Source organism: Mustela nigripes, chromosome 16 (assembly GCF_022355385.1).
Source record: "Mustela nigripes isolate SB6536 chromosome 16, MUSNIG.SB6536, whole genome shotgun sequence".
NCBI classification, from domain to species: domain Eukaryota; kingdom Metazoa; phylum Chordata; class Mammalia; order Carnivora; family Mustelidae; genus Mustela; species Mustela nigripes.
This window is the reverse complement of record NC_081572.1, coordinates 41,959,500-41,980,197: the sequence shown is the minus strand read 5'-3', so window position 1 is coordinate 41,980,197 and position 20,698 is coordinate 41,959,500. Positions and strand designations below refer to the sequence as shown.

The window sequence follows — 20,698 nt, the reverse complement described above, 5'->3', positions numbered from 1 at the left end:
TAGCAAAAGATGCAACAGTCATTTTAGGATTAGGGGAAAATAGACCACACAAATGTTTCCATGGCTCTTATGGTGACTTGAGTTTAAGTCTTAGCCTTTCCTACGTAGGCTTGAATTATTTAGGTGTGGAAATGATTTGCTTGATCAGGATGTCTCTTGACAAAGGCATCAGTGAAAGCTAATTGTCAGAGTATTCTTATTTCCTAACTTGGAAAGCTTAATTTGTATAAGACAGAGTACATTTAGGAACTTCTTTTTTTTACCCTTGACACACTTCAGGGATGTATAATATAATTTATCATGATTGAAACAAGAGTTTTTATTATCATGTAAGCAGTCTTAACTCCACTTGTACCTGTTTCCTTCATGTTTTTTTTTTTTAAATGCATCTTATTTTATTTTTTTTTTTAAAGATTTTTATTTATTTATTTGACAGAGAGAGATCACAAGTAGGCAGAGAGGCAGGCAGAGAGAGAGGAGGAAACAGGCTCCCTGCTGAGCAGAGAGCCCGATGCGGGACTCGATCCCAGGACCCTGGAATCATGACCTGAGCCGAAGGCAGCGGCTTAACCCACTGAGCCACCCAGGCGCCCCTCCTTCATGTTTTTAAGACTGTAATAGGGAGCACCAGGCTGGCTCAGTCGGAAGAGCAGGAGACTCTTGATCTTGGGGTCATGAGTTCAAGCCCCTGGGTGATTGTAGAGCTTACTTAAATAAACTTATAAAAATTCTTTAACAACTGTGTATAATAGATTTTGAAATCTAGTCAATTCAGTATTTTAGCAAGTCTTCCACATTTGTTAACATCTCATGCCTCTACTTTCTATAGATAATAGTTTAAAGATACCTTATAGGTATAGGTTATTTCCATTTGGATTAAGGTGGGGAAAAATAAATAGAAGAAACTAAGTTCAGATAAGCACACTTGTCTAGTGTGAGTTATCATATGGATATATGCTTTTTTCTCCCTCTGCCAGAAATGCTTCCCCTTCTTTCCTGCCTCAAACCCATAGTCTTGTGAAAGTTGGGTTTGGTTCTTGCATACATTCTTTGTTTAGTTTCCTTTTTTTTTTTTAAACTGATGTGTTTCCCCTCCTTAGAGTTAAGTACCTTAAAGACCAGGAGTGTAGCTTATTCACTTGTTTTTGTCTCTGGGTCTAACAGAATTCTTGGTATATAGGAATACAGTAACATATGATGATGTGAGTGAATTAATGAATAAATTGAATTTTCAAAGATATAGTGAATGGATTTTACATTTCCCTCTAGTGTCTGAAAGAGAAAGTGCAGCCAGCTAAAAAAACGCCCTACAAACTTAATACTTTGCTACATTGAAAGCATTGCCTTTTTTTTCTTTATTCTTTTTTTTTTTTTAAAGATTTTATTTATTTATTTGACAGAGATCACAAGTAGGCAGAGAGGCAGGCAGAGAGAGGTGGGGAGGAGGGGAAGCAGGCTCCTCACTAAGCAGAGAGCCTGATGGTGGGTTCCATCCCAGGACCCTGGAATCATGACCTGAGCAGAAGGCAGAGGCTTAACCAACACTGAGCCACCCAGGCGCCCCTGTTTCTTGTTTTTTTAAATCAAAGTCTGTGCTGTATCTCATGGGTATTTGAATTCTATAAAATGTCACATAGCAGGTCGTTATGGGGAAAATGCCCTTTTAGTACTTTCAGCTTCTGCTGGGGATAGATCACTGTTACAGTTTTGTTTTTGTTTATTCAGTTCTACTGAAAACTGTTTATTTTGATTGGACTAAATAAGTGTCAAAGGCACTTTTTTGTTGTTTTGTTTGTTACAAATGTCATTTGGGAAATTTGCCAGAGTACTCAAGAAATATTGAAATGTGATCAGACTGGTTGGATGTTACCTGAACTAGTTTTCAGTCTAGCTCATTGATCTTTTCCTTCTTCTGAAAGGCAATGTGCTTGTTTTCTTTTTAATATCTTCTACTGATTATAAAAGATGCATTCAACATAAAAAGTTTAAAAACTAGAAAAGATAATCTCTTAATTCCACTTCTCAACTAATCTAAAATTACAAAATTAATACATATTCTTTACTTTGTGAAAGATCCAGTAAAACAAATATTTAAAAACTTCTCTCCTTTGTTCCCCCTTAGCCCTCTTATCCTCTCAGTGGTAACTACTGTTGATAGATTGGTGTATATACTTCTAGCTATTTTCTTAGACCTAGCTATTTTCTTAGACCTGCAGACACATATAATACTCATATATGCTTAAAAATAGATGTGATTATTTTATAATGCAGTATGAAACTTTATATTTTAAAACTTTTTATTGAGACAAAATATATAGCATAGAAAAGTGCACATAAGTGTATGGCTGTGTGAATTTTCACAAATTGATACCTATTAACTAGTTCCCAGATAAAGAAACACAACCAGCAGGGGCGCCTGGGTGGCTCAGTGGGTTAAGCCGCTGCCTTCGGCTCAGGTCATGATCTCAGGGTCCTGGGATCGAGTCCCGCATCGGGCTCTCTGCTCAGCAGGGAGCCTGCTTCCTTCTCTCTCTCTCTCTGCCTGCCTCTCAGTGTACTTGTAATTTCTCTCTGTCAAATAAATAAATAAAATCTTTAAAAAAAAAAAAAAAGAAACACAACCAGCTCTCTTGAAGCCCCTCCTATCAATTTTTCCATAAAACTTTTTTTTTTTTTTAAAGATTTTATTTATTTATTTGACAGAGAGAAATTACAAGTACACTGAGAGGCAGGCAGAGAGAGAGAGAGAAGGAAGCAGGCTCCCTGCTGAGCAGAGAGCCCGATGCAGGGCTCGATCCCAGGACCCTGAGATCATGACCCGAGCCGAAGGCAGCGGCTTAACCCACTGAGCCACCCAGGCGCCCCTCCATAAAACTTTTGAAGCACAGAGTGGATAAGTATTTAGTAGTGGCAGATTTACAATTTGATTGTTGTATCATGAAAATTAATGAAGAGAATTATTTCAATTTTAGTGGCTATTATGAGAACTTGGATCATTGAGGTGGTTTGGATCATTCTTGGTATAAAGTTTACTGATCTAAATATATATTGAGGACTTTACTATGTGCCTTATTGTGCATAATGGGGAATAGAGAAGATACAAAGACAAATATACAAGTTCAGAGTTAACAATCTAAATTAGGAAGACAGGGGTGCCTGGGTGGCTCAATGGGTTAAATTAGGAAGACAAATCACATATCAGACAAAAGAATGAGTATTAAATTGTGTAGTATTGATTCAGAAAAGGAGTTATTGCTGACAGCATCAAAGAAGGCTCTACAGAGGAGGTGGAATTTGAGCTGTGTCTTGAATAATGGGTAGGATTTAACTCGCATGACTGTAACAGCGTAAGTCATGGCATGGAAGTAGAAATGGATGAACATGATACACAGTGGGCAAGCAGATTCGTTTGTCTGGTATGGGGAAAACATGCCGAGGAAAGGTAGGAAGTAAGTTGGTAATGTGGACTAATGCTAGATTATGGAACATATAACAACCATAGAATGGAAACTTGGCTCAATGACATAGGTGCAAGAGAGAGAGCCACAGATAGCTTAGTGGATAGGAGTATTAAATTTGGAGCCAAGAAGACTCAAATTCTAATATTGACTTTCCCATTTACCAGCTATTACCTAGAGAAGATCCTTCAACCTCTCTGGACCTGAGTTTCTTCATCTGTAAAAATGGGGGAAATGTCTATTTCATAGGTTTATTATGACAAAATAATAAATATAAATATATAGTTTTTTTTTTTTTTTAAAGATTTTACTTATTTATTTGACACAGTGAGAGAGAGGGAATGCAGAGAGCAGGGGGAGTGGGAGAGGAAGAAGCAGGCTTCCTTCTGAGCAGGAAGCCCAATGCTTGGGCTCCATCCCAGGACCCTGGGATCATGACCTGAACAGAAGGCAGACGCTTAACAACGGAACCACCCAAGCACCTAAATATGTAGTTCTTTTTTTTTTTTTTAAGATTTTATTTATTTATTTGACGGAGAGAAATCACAAGTAGATGTGGGGCAGGCAGAGAGAGAGAGAGGGAAGCAGGCTCCCTGCTGAGCAGAGAGCCCGATGCGGGACCCGATCCCAGAACCCTGAGATCATGACCTGAGCCGAAGTCAGCGGCTTAAACCACTGAGCCACCCAGGCGCCCCTAAATATGTAGTTCTTGACGTAGGACCTTGCATCCACTAAATGTACAATAAACTTAACTGTTTCTGTAGTTTTTTTTTATTTTTATCTTTTAAAATTTATTTACTTGAGAGAGAGCGAGCACAGAGGGAGAGGGAGAAGCAGACCCCGGCTAAGCAAGGAGCCTGATGTAAGCCCATGACCCAAGCCGAAGGCAGACAGACACTCAAATGACTGAATCACCCAGGTGCTCCTGTTTCTGTAGTTCTTAAGAAGAGCAAATGGTTGGGGCACCTGGGTGGCTCAGTGGGTTGGAACCTCTGCCTTCGGCTCGGGTCATGATCCCAGGGTTCTGGGATGGAGCCCCGAATTGGGCTCTCTGCTCAGAAAGGAGCCTGCTTCCCCACCTCTGTCTCTCTCTGCCTGCCTCTCCACCTGCTTGTGCTCGCTGTCTGTCAAATAAATAAATAAAATCTTTATCTTTTTTTTTTTTTAAGATTTATTTACTTACTTATTTGACAGATCACAAGTAGGCAGAGAGGCAGGCAGGCAGAGAGAGGGAAGCAGGCTCCCTGCTGAGCAGAGAGCCTGATGTGGGGCTTGATCCCAGGACCCTGAGATTATGACTTGAGCCACCCAGGAGCCCCAATAAATAAAATCTTAAAAAAAAAAAAAAGAACAAAAGGTTGAAAGCAGTGGTATGCAGAATGAGGGAAACTAGAAAGAAGTTACACTTACCCCACAGACATGTTAAGGGTCTCTGTTAGGGTAATGGTAATAAGATAGAGTACATTTGAGGAACATGAAAAGAAATTGGACTTGAATTCTTTTTTAGGAGGAAGTGTTTCGGGTTTCCCCAGTGTATTTTGTTTGTTTGTTTGTTTGTTTGTTTGTTTGTTTTAAGATTCCATCCATTTATTTGACAGAGATCACAAGTTGGTGGAGAGACAGGCAGAGAGAGAGAGGGGAAAGCAGGCTCCCCTCTGAGCAGAAAGCCCGATGATGCAGGGCTCTATCCCAGGACCCTGGGATCATGACGTGACCAAAGGCAGAGGCTTTAACCCACTGAGCCACCCAGCCTCCCCTCCTCAGTGATCTTTTATTAAACTGTTGTAATTCCTCCATGGAATATAATATATAGATACTTTGCAGGGTGAATTTGACATTTTAATTTAGTTAAGGTATTTGAAACTTCCTAAGAGTTCCTAGTTTATATTTTAGAAGAGGTTATTAGAAATTTTATCTGGATTATCCTCTTGTCAAGAACATTTGTGTTAATAGTGGTGAGATTGGTATGTTTTTTTTTTTTTTAAATAAAAGATTTTCTTTTTTTTTTTAAAGATTTTATTTATTTATCTGACAGAGAGAAATCACAAGTAGATGGAGAGGCAGGCAGAGAGAGAGGGAAGCAGGCCTCTCCGCTGAGCAGAGAGCCCGATGCGGGACTCGATCCCAGGACTCTGAGATCATGACCCGAGCCGAAGGCAGCGGCTTAACCCACTGAGCCACCCAGGCGCCCCTAAAAGATTTTCTTTATTTGAGAGAGAGAACGAGAGATAGCCTGAGAGGGGAGAAGGTCAGAGAGAGAAGCAGACTCCCCATGGAGCTAGGAGCCCAAGTGGGACTCAATCCCGGAACTCTGGGATCATGACCTGAGCTGAAAGCAATCGCTTAACCAGCTGAGCCACCCAGGTGCCCTGTTTCTTTGTTTTTTGATGTCTTGGCAAATTAATTGGCGGATGCATGATCTTGGAATCATTTAAGTTTTAGTTTTAGTTTCTGGGCACCTGCCTGGGTGGCTCAGTCAGTTAAGCAGTTAATCATCTGCCTTCAGGCTAGGGTCGTGAGTGGGGGTCCTGGGATTGAGCCTTGCGTGAGTGGAGCCTGCTTGTCCTCCTCCTCCTCCTCCTCTGCTCCCCCACCCCCTGCATATGTACTCCCTCTCTTTCTCAGACAAATAAAAATCTTTAAAAAAAGAAAAAAAGAACAAGAGCTGTCTTTAAAGGGAGCATGCCATACAGCTCCTTTTCTTATGAGAAGACTGGGGTTCTAGATATGAAATGCCTTGAGCTCCACATAAGAAAGGGGTACTTAAATTGCAAGTATTTTGTTGTCTTTTAAAAATTATAGTACTACTTGGGGGGGAGCTAAGGGGGATTGTAGAGTGTGATGTAGATACTTAACATTTGTTTCAAGAACTCTGTGGACAAGAATAACAATATAGGCAATAGCTTGCCTTCTCTGATCCCCATTGTATTTTACTTAAATGAGCCCCATGCACTGTTCTACCAGTACCCCCAAGAAAATATTCTACAGTCTTTGATATGTTCCATCCCAGCAGTGTTATGCCCCTAACGTTGGCGTTACTGATTGAAGTGTTGATGTAACCTGCCAGTTATCTAGCCACCTGACTGTTGCTAAGAGGTTCCCCCCCCCCCCAATATTTGGTATATGGTTTAAACAAGACTTAGATCTTTGCTTCCTGATTGTACTGAAACCACCTAAAGGAGTGGTTAGCTTGGATTTAACTGGATGTAGATGTTTTGTATCTGAACTGGGTTGGAGCCAACAGTGTTTTTGGGCGTCTGTGTTTTTGCAGATTATTTGATGTATTCCTTCTGCCTCCACAACTTCCAAATACATACCTTCCCATACATGCCCCCTCCCTTCTTAATTTCTGCATCACAGGAAGCAGGAGTTTCAGATAGGGTGGATTGTTGTGTGCAGCTGATATAAATGTGCAAACCTCTATCTATCCAGGTCTAAAGTTGATAAGTCTGAGAAAAGAAGGGCGAGGCAGAAAGGCCCCAAGAGCTTCTTCTTACTGTCGGGTGTCATCTGGTGGCTATTGCTGTGGAAGTCTGAGGCACTCTCGGATGTATCACCTGGGTGAGGGTCACTGCTAGCACCCAGGCAGAGTGAGTGGGCAGGGGAGCTGTCGAAGGAGCACTGCATCACCTGGCCCAGCTGTGGGATGCTTGGCTCCTGGCTTTGAGGTGGTAGCCAGGGGAGATGGGGGCAGCTCTAACAAAGAGGAGACACGCAGGGGCCGGGGCCGCGGGTAGCTGGCCTATCCCTGGCGGCTGACCTCCCAGTGGGCCTCCCCAGTTGGCTGCTTGGTGGGTCGCTCTCCTGGCTCCCTGGCTTGCCATTGGCTGTGCGGACGGGAGGGGGTTTGCGGAGGGCTGGGATGGAGTTGAGGGGGTGGGGCTGGCTTCCGGCAGCATAGGGGAGCAAGCGGCAGCCGGCTGGGGGAGGGGGTGTCGGCGCACCACGGAGTGCTGTGCTCTAAGAGCCTGGCACTCTGAGCAGCCGCCTCCCCCTCCCCCTGCCAAGACAGCTCTAAGCCCCTTCTCATCCCTCCTGCCCGGGGCGGGGCGAGGAGGGTTGAGCTGCCCCAGGCGGGTGGGGCGGAGCCCGGAGCCCCACCGAGCGCTGCGGAGCGAACCTCACCTCCCTTCCAGGGCTCAAGGTGTGTGTGTGTGCTTTTTCTAATGCAACACCGACTTCAGCGGACTTAACCTTGTGAGAAAAAGGGAAATGGAAGGGGAAGTAAGAGCTCCACATCCCATCAGTTTATTTTTATTTTCTGATTCTACCCTTCATTCTTCTTTCCCTGCCATCATCTCACCCCTGCAGCAGGGTAAGGAGATTCAGGACTCTTATCTCTCTCTCTCTCTCTCTCTCTCTATTTTTTTTTTTTTTTACTCCTATTTCGATGTCGGTCTCATATGTAGTAAAATGAACAGAGAGGGAAAGAGGAGCCTTTTCTTGTGTGGCATCTGATGCAGTAAACCGCGGGAGGGGGAAAAAAAAAAGAAAAAGAAAAAAGGCTAGGAGTAGTTTTTTGGAACTGTACTACATCTATGTCCATTAAGGCTGTCTTCACCATTTTCGTACTTGGGACTGCCTTAATCAGCAAAAACAATCTGAAAAGGAAGGAGGTGCTAGTGGAAAGAGGGAGCAGCCCCTGTCAAATGGTGGTTGAAGGAAATCCTGATAGTTGTTGGAGATTAACTCTGCTTAAGTCTTTTCCTGAGGACCTTGTTACCACCGGCTTTGTTTAGTATTCAGCTCTATTGGAGGAACCTAACTAGAGTGAGCAAACTTACCTTACTGTTACTGAAACCTAAAAGTCTTGTCTATCTTTCCATAGGTTTATTTCTCATATCCATAGGTTCTCAGAGAGGTTAGTTTGTCATGAAAAACCAGAACCAAACTTTTTAAAAAATCCAGGTGAATTTTGTTTGATTAGTTTATTTTTTAAGTTTCCTCTCTGACCCAAACTTTATTGAATTGGGTGGCTGAATCATTACAATTTAAATTCTGTTTACCTCTTTTGCGTTCTTTTGCTTCTGAAACTTAAGGATCCCTTCTTTCTGAAGGACACAGAGCTTCTGCCAAAATTAGGAACCTCTTTATAAGTTTTTAATTTGAGAGGAAAGTTATCAGTTGAAGATAGAGAACCCAAATTTTATGATGTTAGAAACAGGGTGTGTGTGTGTGTGTGTGTGTGTCTGTGTGTCTGTGTCTGTGTCTGTCTGTCTGTCTTTCTGTGGTGAGTGGCAGTGTTCTTGATAAACTTGCTTAATTTCACTGGGTGTTTTTACCAAAGGTGTTTGGACCAGATACATCTTAATGTTGATTAGCAAAGAGCTAGAACACCAGACGGGATGAATATCAATTTTTGGCAGCACTTTGGTAAATATTAATTGAAATGATTGAGTTCATTCTTACAATTCAGGTTCAGTTTCCACGGTTTGTTCTAACTGGAATTCAGTTTTGAAGACAGAAATTATATGCTGGAGCTCTCTTACAGTTTTAACTGATCAGTGTTTTTCCTTTGCAGTGATATAATGGATCTCTAATAAAAGGCAGTTTTTGGTAAAAGCAAGTGTTACAAAGAAGAGGGGTAGTGAGATAGGAAACCATCTCAGTTGTGGAAACTTACTGGGGATCAGAACTCTATTTTTTAAATTTCAGATAGCTTTACTACAGAACTGTACAAAAAAGTGGGCACCTAGCTGCCTCAGTTGGTAGAATATGTGACCCTTGACCTCGGGGGTTCAAGCCCCACATAGGGTATAGAGATTACTTGGGGGAAAAAAAAAGAATTGTGCAAAAAAGTAGATTCACAGTAAACCTTTGTTGGATTTGAGATGTGTTGTTTATTACCCATTTATCCCTTACGACTCCATAATCTTGTTTAAATTGAAAGGCTAAAAGGATCCCCTAGATGTTTTCTTACCTAACTTGTTACTGAGAATAAACTGTTAAAAATCACTGATTGGAGCCTTGACAGCTAGCTGCTGTATAAAACAAAACACACTTTAATGTCTAAGCTATAGCAAGCTGAGAAAGTAACAACAACAAAAAATATTTAGTGGCCATTTAAAGCATGTATCACTTCAGCTTGCTTCTACTAAAAAATAAGTTGATGTCCTGTTTGGTATCCTTGGTGGTTTTTTTTTGTCTACCCATGAGTAAGCAATTAATACAGTTTTGTAAAGTTACATTAAACTTTGTTTACATTATTTTTTTATGTATCTATTTTCTTGCCTGATTTGTGTAATCAGTATTTTGCATGGTACAGTGATTTCCCCAAAGAATGTTCCCCAGGAGAAAAGGCTATGTATAGAACTAATCATAGGTGTATCTACACTGATTTCCAAATATCATTTAAAGGGGGATGGAACTCCTCAAATTTGGTCCTCTGCAAGGAAACAATTACATATGAAGCCATGACTTCCCGTAATCTCTTTGGTTGAGGGGACATGGTGCTGCTGAAGTTAAAGTAGCTGATTTAATTTTCTTTAGCAATCTGTTTTTATCCATCCTGATTATTTCTGTGAGTCAGAGCTTAGAACGTGTTAAGAAAAAGGGCCCTGTGTTCTCTCTAAAGGGAGGACTCAAACCCAATCCCCCATTCACATCAGAAGTATAAAATGATCCCCTTGAGAAGGTGAAGGAAAAGATTGGACCCTTGGTGTTGATTCTCATAATAATCACCTTGAGTGTTGTAAGGTTTGGAATCGGGAAAAGCTTGCTCAAGATGGGGAAATAGTAGAGACAAACAACTGGGAATGCTGCTCTGTGAGAGACTTATTTAGAGACAATGAATGCATTCATATGGAGATGTGGTTGGTGATAGTTTTAAGCTATTCGATTTTGTCAGGTGTCTGAGACAATATTTTGTGTGTGCTTAAATCCAACCCCCTCCCCCAGGGGTTGACTCTTGGAAGCTCAGTCTTTTGAGGAAGTTTGCTGTGAGTCTGAATCTGGAGGGGAAAGGACTTGGTAGAGTCTGTTATCTGCTCAGATAAAGATGTGGAATTGATTGCTGGTGAGTTACTGAACTCTTCCTAATGAATGGTTGCTAGGCAAAATGCATCTCAATCAGTTTAATCCTCAATAGTTTACAGGTCTGCTCTTGGTGAGGGCCAGAGCTGCCTTTCTAATGATACTGCCCTTTAAGAATTCTGTTGCATTTGCATATATGTTGCTTGGTGGGACACACACACACACATACACACACACACCAGAATGACTTATGGATCTCACTTCATCCATCTAAGAGAATTTAGCTTTTGGTAACGTTGGGTCAGCATTGTCTTTCTTCAGGATTAAGTGGTGAGTAGGATTGGCTCTTTAGTTGTAGGATACCCCTGTATTTGATTATCTTTGGTTTTGTTACTAGTAAGGCAGTGAACTAACACATTCATTTTGGAAATAGGCCAGTGATAACACTGCCCTTGGGCCTGGATGGATGGAAAATAGGACAGAGTAAACAATTGAGGGCATAAATAATGAATCTTCCAACTGAGCCCTGGGAGAATGGAGATTATCCTCAGAGCTGTTCAAGCTGGCAGTGGAAGGGGAAAAGTCCACTGAATTAATTACCCTGACTCTGTTTGATACTGCAGTTATTATGGGGCTGTTAAAGCTATTCAAAGCAGGGGTGCTTTTTAAAAAAATTTTTTTTAAAAAGACTTAATTATTTGAGAGAGCGAGAGCACATGCACTAGCTACGAGGGGGCACAGGGAGATGTTGAAATAAACTCCTCACTGAGCAGGGAGCCTGACATGGGGCTCCATTCCGGGACCCCAGTCATGACCCTAGCTGAAGGCAGATGCTTAACCGACTGAGCCATCCAGGCACCCCCCAAAGGTTATAACCCTTTTTTTTTTTTTTAAACCATTCAAGTTGCTCATCTTTTTAGAATCCAGGCCTTTGCCCATTCCCCCAGCTTTGATCTATATGTTAGCATTCCGTGAATACTGGACAGTCCTCTTGTTTGGCCAGATCTTAGAATTTTACTTACTGGGAGGTTTTATTAGCTGTAAATACATGTGGTAATAGAAGAAAATGGAGAAAGCCTGTATCTGGTTTAAAAAAATTCTTTAACTTCTTTAGTACATATTGTATGTATTTTTACTACATTACTTTTTTACATTATTTTATTACATTACTACATTTTTAAATTTTTACTATAATACTTTGAAATTAAATGTGGAGTTGTAGAGTAGCATTATATAACGATTCACAAAAGTTTAAGACAAGAGTTTCTTCAACCCAAAAGTCATTTCCAGTATTGACACAAACATTTTTACATTTAGATTAGTTTCATTCAGTGAATGAAATAAGCAGTGTCACTGTTTTCAGCATTTCTCCGAAGTAGGAAAAAGGATGTCCTGAGAATGTCTAAATAACTTAGTGATTTAGTAGTGAAGCCAGATCTGGAGCCAAGGTCTCTGAATCCTTCCCTTTGAATTTCTAATATATTTATATATTTTTTAAAGGAAACTCTGTGCCCAAGTTAGGGCTTGAATTTACCACCCCGAGATTAGGTGTCACATACATGCTCACTGACTGAGCCAACCAGGTGCCCTGAATTTTTAATACATTTAATTCTTTTCTCCAAGAACTCCTTCCAGGATCCTTATTTATGTATTTATTTATTTATTTTTAAAGATTTTGACAGAGATCATAAGCAGGCGGGCAGAGAGAGAAGGAGAAGCAAACTCCCTGCAGAGTAGAGAGCCTGATGGGGTGCTCGATCCCAGGACCCTGAGATCATGACCTGAGCTGAAGGCAGAGGCTTAACCCACTGAGCCACCCAGGCACCCCTCAGGATCCTTATTTGAAGTGACTTGAAATTTTCCAGTTTGGTGATATTTGGTATGATATTTGTTGCCATTGGATCTCAGGGAGGGAGCATTAGGCATATTAGATTAAATTCAATCATGGACTGAGTTTGTTACATTTCAGCCTAGCTGAAAAGGGCAGAGGCATCTTTGTAACACATGGGCAGAACTCTAGTTAAGGATTCATTCCTGATCAGAGATTATAGTTATTGATTATTCATGCAGAAGGGCAAACAGGCAAAGTAGAGATAGGTAAAATCCAAAGATACTCCTAGCAATAGCTTAAATAACTTCCTCTGCTTTTTAACTGGGATTTACGAGCTGAACAAACTGATTAGAGATTTGTTTTCTTTCTCTGGTCATTCAAGAGACCAGTAAGTAAATATCCACAAGCTTGAATTAAACTTAGTTTTTTGATCAACAAAGGTATATAGTATATACACAAAATAAAAGTATATATACAGCAAAAGTATATAGCTCATTATTGGACCTAGAAAAGTTTAGCTCAGTTTAGTATCCTTGAGATTGTTTATTTAATTTTTTAAGACTTTGACCCTTGTTATCTAATTACACTGATATCCTTTGGAAAATTGAGATTTTCCTAGTAGATCATAGTAAACTAGCTTTTGGTACTAGCATGTCTTCTTTGTTAGCATCTTCTGGCACCATGGTATTGTCCAGTGATTCATTATATGTGGACAAGTTGTAGATAACCAAACCAAAGAAGTGTTACCAAAGCAAACCCATCCTCTTAACACTGGACTGTGTATACTGTAATGATGAGAACTGTTGGCCAAAATGAAATCCATTTAGGAGTCCGATGTCAGATTGTGATTAAAGTAGTGCTATATGTTAACAATTTTCAAAGCTGAGGATTTCTTTAAGTGCTGTCTGATGGGAAAATGTTTGCTTGTTTCTGTTTCTTTCAGTGGAGGATCAGCTGAATATTACAGCAGATTTAAAAGGCAAGGTTTCCATGACCAACCGCTAATTCTTTGCACTCAGCAAAGTGGTTTTGAAGATCAATTGCTGATCTGAGTGAAAAATCAGATTTTATCCCACTTGGAAAATTGAAGGGATTTTGACACTATCCCTGTTGCTTCAGAGAAGAAGCATAAATGTTGTTAGTCATAACTTAAGTTTCTTCTTTTGTTCCAAAAGCTAAAGTATTTTTTTCCATTGGCAGCTCCTTTACCGCTTCATGTGTAAAGGATAGAACTTAATCTATTTTTAAAGGACTATCAAGTCTGTGAGAGGTTAAAGACCGCTCATCCCAGGTCACAGTATATCAATGGAAAAGACACATTTCCTGAGTTCCTGAATGGACTGTCTGTATTACCTAGCTATTCAGCTGGAAGTGGATAAACCATTGTGAAGACATTAATTTTGTAGCTGTGAAGGTACTGGTTTGGCTTTTGCTTATCTTATTCTCCCAGAACCTTTTTCATTCAGCAGAAAGTGGGACCAGTGCATTAATGAAGAATCCATATCTTGGTTTTAAACTGTCCTGCTAGGTATTACTGTGCATTCACTAAGGTGCTTTACAAAAGATTTTGGTACTTGGGTTTCATTCAATCCCTGTGAAGTTATGGTGCAGTTAGAGTGTATAGTGTGATGGGACATTTCTGCAGAGAGACAAAACGAACCTTTCTTTTTTTTTTTTTTTTTTAAGATTTATTTATTGGACAGAGAGAGATCATAAGTAGGCAGAGAGGTAGGCAAACACAGAGAGGGGGAAGCAGGCTCCCTGCTGAGCAGAGAGCCCAATGCAGGGCTCGATCTCAGGACCCTGAGATCATGACCTGAGCTGAAGGCAGAGGCTTAACCCACTGAGGCACCCAGGTGCCCCCAAACCTTTCTTTTTAAGAAAAGCCCTTCACCTATTTCCATAGTCCATGGCAAAATTAAATTGGAACAAGTTGCTTTTTCAGCGGGCCATATTTTAATTTTTGCCTCTTCTCCAAGCTAAACAAATGTCCCAACTGAAATCTTATCATTCTTATCATTCATAGTATGTTTTAGGGAGATTGTTCCAAGTGCACTTGGAAGTGAGACGCTGATGCCACTTAAGCCTGCACACCAATTCTGTAACTCTCTCAAATTGTTTCCACCAACTGCCTGCATCCCCCCGTCTGTCCATATCTGCTCATCTCTCAGCTTCCCACAACTAGTTAAGAAAGTACCATTGCTCAACCAGGGAAATGGTAGTTTTTATCAAAGTCAGAGTTGTGTGTGCCCATGTGCGAAGGAGCAGACTTATATTAGTTCGTTGCATTATTGTGTGAAGAGTATTTCCATGTTACAGAAATAAGATTCCACTCTTCTAAACAAGTTGATAAGTTGCTTTTTATTAGAAGTGCAAGTCTAAGAGTTAAGCTTGAAAGGAGGGGACAACTATATTGATTATAGTTTAATTGCTTTAAAAAAATCTGTTAAATTGGGACACTTGGGTGGCTCAGCCAGGTAAGCATCTGCCTTCATCTCAGGTCATGATCCCAGGGTCCTGGGATCGAGTCCCGCATCTGGTTCCCTGCTTGGTAAGGACCCTGCTTCTCCCTCTCTCTGCCACTCCTCCGCTTGTGCGCATGCACATACTCACTTGTTCTCTCTCTGGCAAATAAATTAAATAATATCTTTTAAAAAATCTGTTATGAAATTAAAAGCTATATTTCTGTTTTGCACTGAAACTAGCAGATAAGCCATGGCGAACTACAGTTTCTCAGTGAGGACCCCTCTAGCCATGCTATTTAAAATCACTATCCCATCCAGTATGCTTATCTCCTAACACTGCTTTGTCTTTCTTTGCCTAGCGTTTATCATCTTCTAAGAGTCTATGGAACTTAATTTGCTCATTAAATTTATCTGACCCTCCCACTGTACCTTGTGTAAAAATGGAAGCACAAGTTTTTGTTTTGTTCTTTGCCAAACTCCTCACTCCTGGAGCAATGTCTTGTTACATAGTTGGTGCTCAGTAAATACTGGTATGAATTAATTGGAGAAGTACTCTTTAAAAGATACCTGGGGATTAGAATTTGGAGTATATGGGAAGAGATTATTGTCTTATTGGAGTTAATACTAAATTAGGGATCACATTTCTTGATTAGTTTAAGGGAAAGAATACGTGGAGAAAAAAACCTCAAGGAATTAGGGTTAATTAGCCCAGATTAGGGAAATGACAGATATTTTATATTATGCGAATATGAAGGAGCATTATATAAAGATAGCTCTTACTCATCTTGAAGAGGACAAAGGAATAGTCTGAAGCTCCTGAACAATGAATATAAGACATGCAGAAGAATTTCCCAATTTTGGGGGCGCCTGGGTGGCTCAGTGGGTTAAGCCACTGCCTTCGGCTCAGGTCATGATCTCAGGGTCCTGGGATCGAGTCCTGCATCGGGCTCTCTGCTCAGCAGGGAGCCTGCTTCCTTCTCTCTCTCTCTGCCTGCCTCTCAGTGTACTTGTAATTTCTCTCTGTCAAATAAATAAATAAAATCTTAAAAAAAAAATTTTTAGAATTTCCCAATTTTGAAATAAATGCTGGAACAGGTGACCAAAGAAGGATGGTTTCTCAGAATTGATTTCTCAGCTGTGGCACTATGTTGGAGGCAGTGGTGAGAATGAAAAGAGAGAGCCCAGGGATCAGAAAACCTGGTTGTAGTCAATGCACTTAAGAACTTTTCCTTCTTTCCTTTCTTCCTACCTTTTTTCTTTTCTTTTCTTTTCTTTTCTTTTCTTTTCTTTTCTTTTCTTTTCTTTTCTTTTCTTTTCTTTCTTTTCTTCTTTCTTTCTAGATTCTATGTATTTATTTGACAGAGATCACAAGTAGGCAGAGGGGGAGGGGAAAGCAGGCCCACCCCAGCCCCAGCAGAGAGCCGGAGAGCCCAACTTGGGGCTCAGTCCCAGGATCGAGCTCATGACCCGAGCCAAAGGCAGACGCCCAGCCCAGTGAGCCACCCAGGCTCCCCAAGAGCTTTTCCTAGTTTCTTTATCTCTGAAAATGGGATAATGATCCTTGCACAAACTATTTGAGAAAATCAAGTGAGAACATTCATGTGAAAGCACTTCAAAAATTATGAACTTTTCTATAAAGGAAGCAGTCATTAATGACCATATGAAATCACCTTTGTTAGTGATTTAGAGTCATGGAATCTGGAAGTTGGTTTAATGATCGATCATCTAGTTCAGATTCTTAGCTCCTGAAAATAAATTTTCCATCATTTTTTTTTTATGACCCTGAGATCAAGACCTGAGCTGAAATCAAGGGGGTTGGATGCTTAACTGACTGAACCACCCAGGAGCCCCTCTTTTCCATCATTCTTAAGGAGTAGTCATGACTTTTGCTTCAGCATTTCTAGTACTGTGCCACTATTGAATTGAATAAGTTCATTGTTGTTTAAATGTTCATCTAAAATTGCCTTTCTTCAGACTCTACTAACCTGTTTTTGAACTCAGAAATAAATCTACTCCCTCTTTTGTGTGATGGCCCTGTTATGGCACCCTTGTTTAAGATCATCTTGCCTTGAAATCACTATAGCTGCTTAACTGATTTCTGCCATCTCCTGTTTGTCTTTCACATTTTCGGCAGATTGATTTAAAATAGACATCTGATCATGTTAGTCTCCTTGAAACCTGTCCCTGTCTCCCCATGGCTTCAGGATAAAGTCTGACATTAACTAATAAGAGTTACAGTTACCATTGTTGAGCATAGACACTGAACTAAGCACTTTATGAATATAATCTTATTTAATCATCACAGTTATTCTGTAAGATGTTGGGACTATTATACTGATTTAATGTTAAGAATATTGAGCCATGGGGGCGCCTGGGTGGCTCAGTCAGTTAAGTGACTACCTTCAGCCCAGGTCATGATCCCAGGGTTCTAGCTTCGAGCGCCACATTGGGATCCTTGCTCACCGTGGAGCCTGCTTCTCCCTCTTCCTCTGCTTGCCACTCCCCCTGCTTGTGCTCACTCTCCGCCCCACCCCCGTCAAATAAATAAAATTTTAAAGAAAAAGAATATTGAGCTGTGACTCCAACCCAGCTTTATTCTTTTTTTTTCTTTTTTAAAGATTTTTTAATTATTATTATTATTTTTTTTTTTTTTGAGAGAGTGACAGTATGATAGGTAGAGGGATGAGAGAGAACCTCAAGCAGACTCCATGCTGTATGTGGAGCCCAACACAGGGCTCAGTCCCAGGACCCTGAGATCATGACCTGAGCCAAACCAGGAGTCTGGCTGCTTAACTGTGCCAACCCACCTTTATTCTTTTTTTTTTTTTTTTTAAGATTTTATTTATTTATTTGCCAGAGAGAGATCACAAGTAAGCAGAGAGGCAGACAGAGAGAGAGAGAGGAGGAAGCAGGCTGAGCAGAGAGCCCGATGCAGGACTCGATTCCAGGACCCTGGGATCATGACCTGAGCCGAAGGCAGCAGCTCAACCCACTGAGCCACCCAGGCGCCCCCCCCACCTTTATTCTTAATCTGGTGTTCTGTCCCTCTAGTATGAAATACAAGGCTCTTCATAACTTGGCACATCAGACTCATATCCAAGTTTGGCATATACATCTAACACCCACTTCTTTATACCATACCATTTGTGGTTTCCCAAAGATGCATTTAGTTATGTTAGTTTTCTGGCATAGTTGTGCATGCCTTTCATTATGTTAGTTTTCTCTGCCTAGAGTAGCTTACCCTTCTCAATCCAGCAAATTCTTGCTTGTCTTTCAATGACCCATGTTATTGTTCTCCCTTCTTTCTCACTGTTCCTTGGAAGTATTTGTTTAGTTACTTTGATTTTCAAACAGTTTCACCCACATTTTTTTTTAAAGATTTTATTTATTTATTTGTTAGAGAGAGTGAGAGAGCACAATTAGGGGGAGCCGTAGAGGCAGAAGGAGAAGCAGGCTCCCTGCTGAGCTGGGAGCCTGATACGGGCCTCAGTTCCAGGTCTCTGGGATCATGACCTGAGCCAAAGGCAGAGGATTTAACCCACTGAGGCACCCAGGCGCCCCTATACTGTGATACTTTCACCACAGTAATCATGTTTCTTACCAGGGATTTTGTCTGCCATATTTGTATTCCTAATACATAGTATTACCACAGTGCCTACTGCATCACATTTGCTCAGGGATTGAATGAGTGAAGGATGTTCGTACTAAATGTTCTCTTTTTCCATTTACTATTCATATTACAGTTTCTAGATCCCTCTCTGTTTATTGCATCTTGGCTGAGTTATTCCTAGACTTTCTTGTATTTCCATCAGAAATGGAATGACTGCAGAAAGTGAACTCCCAACCTTCCAAAATAACTTTTAATGAAAAATGTACCAAATGAACAGGTTGTCCAGCTACTGCTTTGCAAAAGGTTCTGATTGCATTAATTTCTAGTCACCTCGGGGCACCTGGGTGGCTCTGCCTTCTGCTCAGGTCATGATCCCAGGGTCCTGGGATAGAGTCCTGCATCGGGCTCTCTGCTCAGCAGGGAGCCTGCTTTCTCCTCTCTCTCTGCCTGCCTCTCCGCCTGCTTGTGGTCTCTGCCTGTCAAATAAATAAATAAAATCTTAAAAAAAAATTAAAAATTTCTAGTCACCTCCTTGCTAGAATAGAGCCCAAATAAAATAAGAAAAATAAGCAGAGTAGGGGCACAGAGAGGGGCGCCTGGGTGGCTCAGTGGGTTAAGCCGCTGCCTTCAGCTCAGGTCATGATCTCAGTGTCCTGGGATTGAGTCCCGCATCGGGCTTTCTGCTCGGCAGGGAGCCTGCTTCCTCCTCTCTCTCTCTGCCTGCCTCTCTGCCTACTTGTGATCTCTCTCTGTCAAATAAATAAATAAAATCTTAAAAAAAAAAAAAAAAAAGAAGCAGAGAAAAAAATTAGCAGAGATGAGCACTTTGTGCCTGCTTTTCTCTTATTTTCTGTCACCTCAGCAGGGTCATCCCACTTTATAAGTCACTGTTGATTTAAAAAAAAAAAAAAAAAGACCACAATTTCCCCCTTTCTATAAAACAGAATGGTTGGGGCACCTGAGTGGCTCATTGGGTTAAGCCTCTACCTTCAGCTTGGGTCATGATCTCAGAGTCCTGGGATGGAGCCCTGCATCAGGCTCTCTGCTCAGCAGGGAGCCTGCTTCCCCCCTCCTCTGCCTATTTCTCTGCCTACCTGAGATCTTTAAAAAAAACAAAAACAAAACAAAACAAACAAAAAAACAGAATGGTTTCCTAAGGCTCCACAATACCCTTAGGGGAGTCTTAGTCCCTTGGGCTGTGACACAATTGAAAAACAGAGAGTCTGGTACTAAATTTCAGGGGAAAGGTTGCAGCTCTTATCCAGAATTGAAGGCAAAAGAGTTAAGCAGCAGGAATCTATCAGCTCCAAAGTCTATTCAAAAGTGATTTAGTCTTTGCTGTTAGGACAGAACAACAATGCCATTCGCCTGTCTAAAATATGAGATTACACAGGATTCCTGTAGAAGAGACAGATTATTAGCATAATAGTAGCTCCTGGCCTTGTATAACATTTCTTCTTAGTATTACATGTTAGTGTCACAGGGCACATCTAAGACATAGTACTAGGGTCTAGTAGATCAGGCCATATGCCTTACTTAGGGTAGTTAGGGGAAATTTACCAATCCTCAGCAACTCTCAGCCTAAATGGACTTGGTTATTGTTAAAATTCATCTTTATCAAAGGAAGCACTGGTTAATGATTTTTCTCCTGGCTCAACATGCTGGGCATTAGCTGGAATTGCTGAGTGATTTGCAGTGGGGAAACCATGAGACCAATTTCTTGTTTGTCCACAAATTATCATTAGCAGTTTCATTTGCAGATTGAAGAAGCAGGAGGAGTGGGCTGTGTGCCAGTTACAGCTTCCCTCCGATTAGGGTGTTAGTTCAATTATGTCCAATTAACTTTTATTGCAGATAGTGGTGATAATTACTTCCAAGTCAGTTTTTTGGCTGCAGTTATCCCAAGGCTGAAGTATGAACTTGATGGATTTTAATAACTAGAATGACACATTTTACTCCCTCCCTCCACTGTAGCTAGTTCTTTTTCCAGACCTCTTTTAGACGGGAGATCAAAGCATTGTAAAAATTCATCTCACAATTAAAATGTATTGTCTTCCTTTGGAAGAGCTGTATAGGATCATATTTTAGAAGAATCTATTAAAAGCAGCCTTAATGGCTTCTTATATTCTGAAATCATACCCTTGAGTTTATTGAGTTTATTGCTGCTTAGAGAATAGACAGAGATGGAACTGAATGTCATTCACAGCTATATGTGCTTATTGTTAAGATTGTAATAATTTGGCAAGGTGCAGTCTAGTCTTCTGGTCGCATATGAAATTCTTTGAAGTGTAAAAGTAAACTTTGCTTGGGGCACTTTTATAAAAATATTTATTTATTTAAAGATTTTATTTACTTATTTGAC

At 40.7% G+C, this 20,698-nt stretch overlaps 1 protein-coding gene across 3 annotated transcripts in view; it reads left to right on the top strand.

The window, feature by feature from the left end:
• Positions 1 to 20,698, top strand: part of FAM222B (family with sequence similarity 222 member B) — an 83,028-nt gene that overhangs the window by 30,818 nt on the left and 31,512 nt on the right. The window lies entirely within an intron of this gene.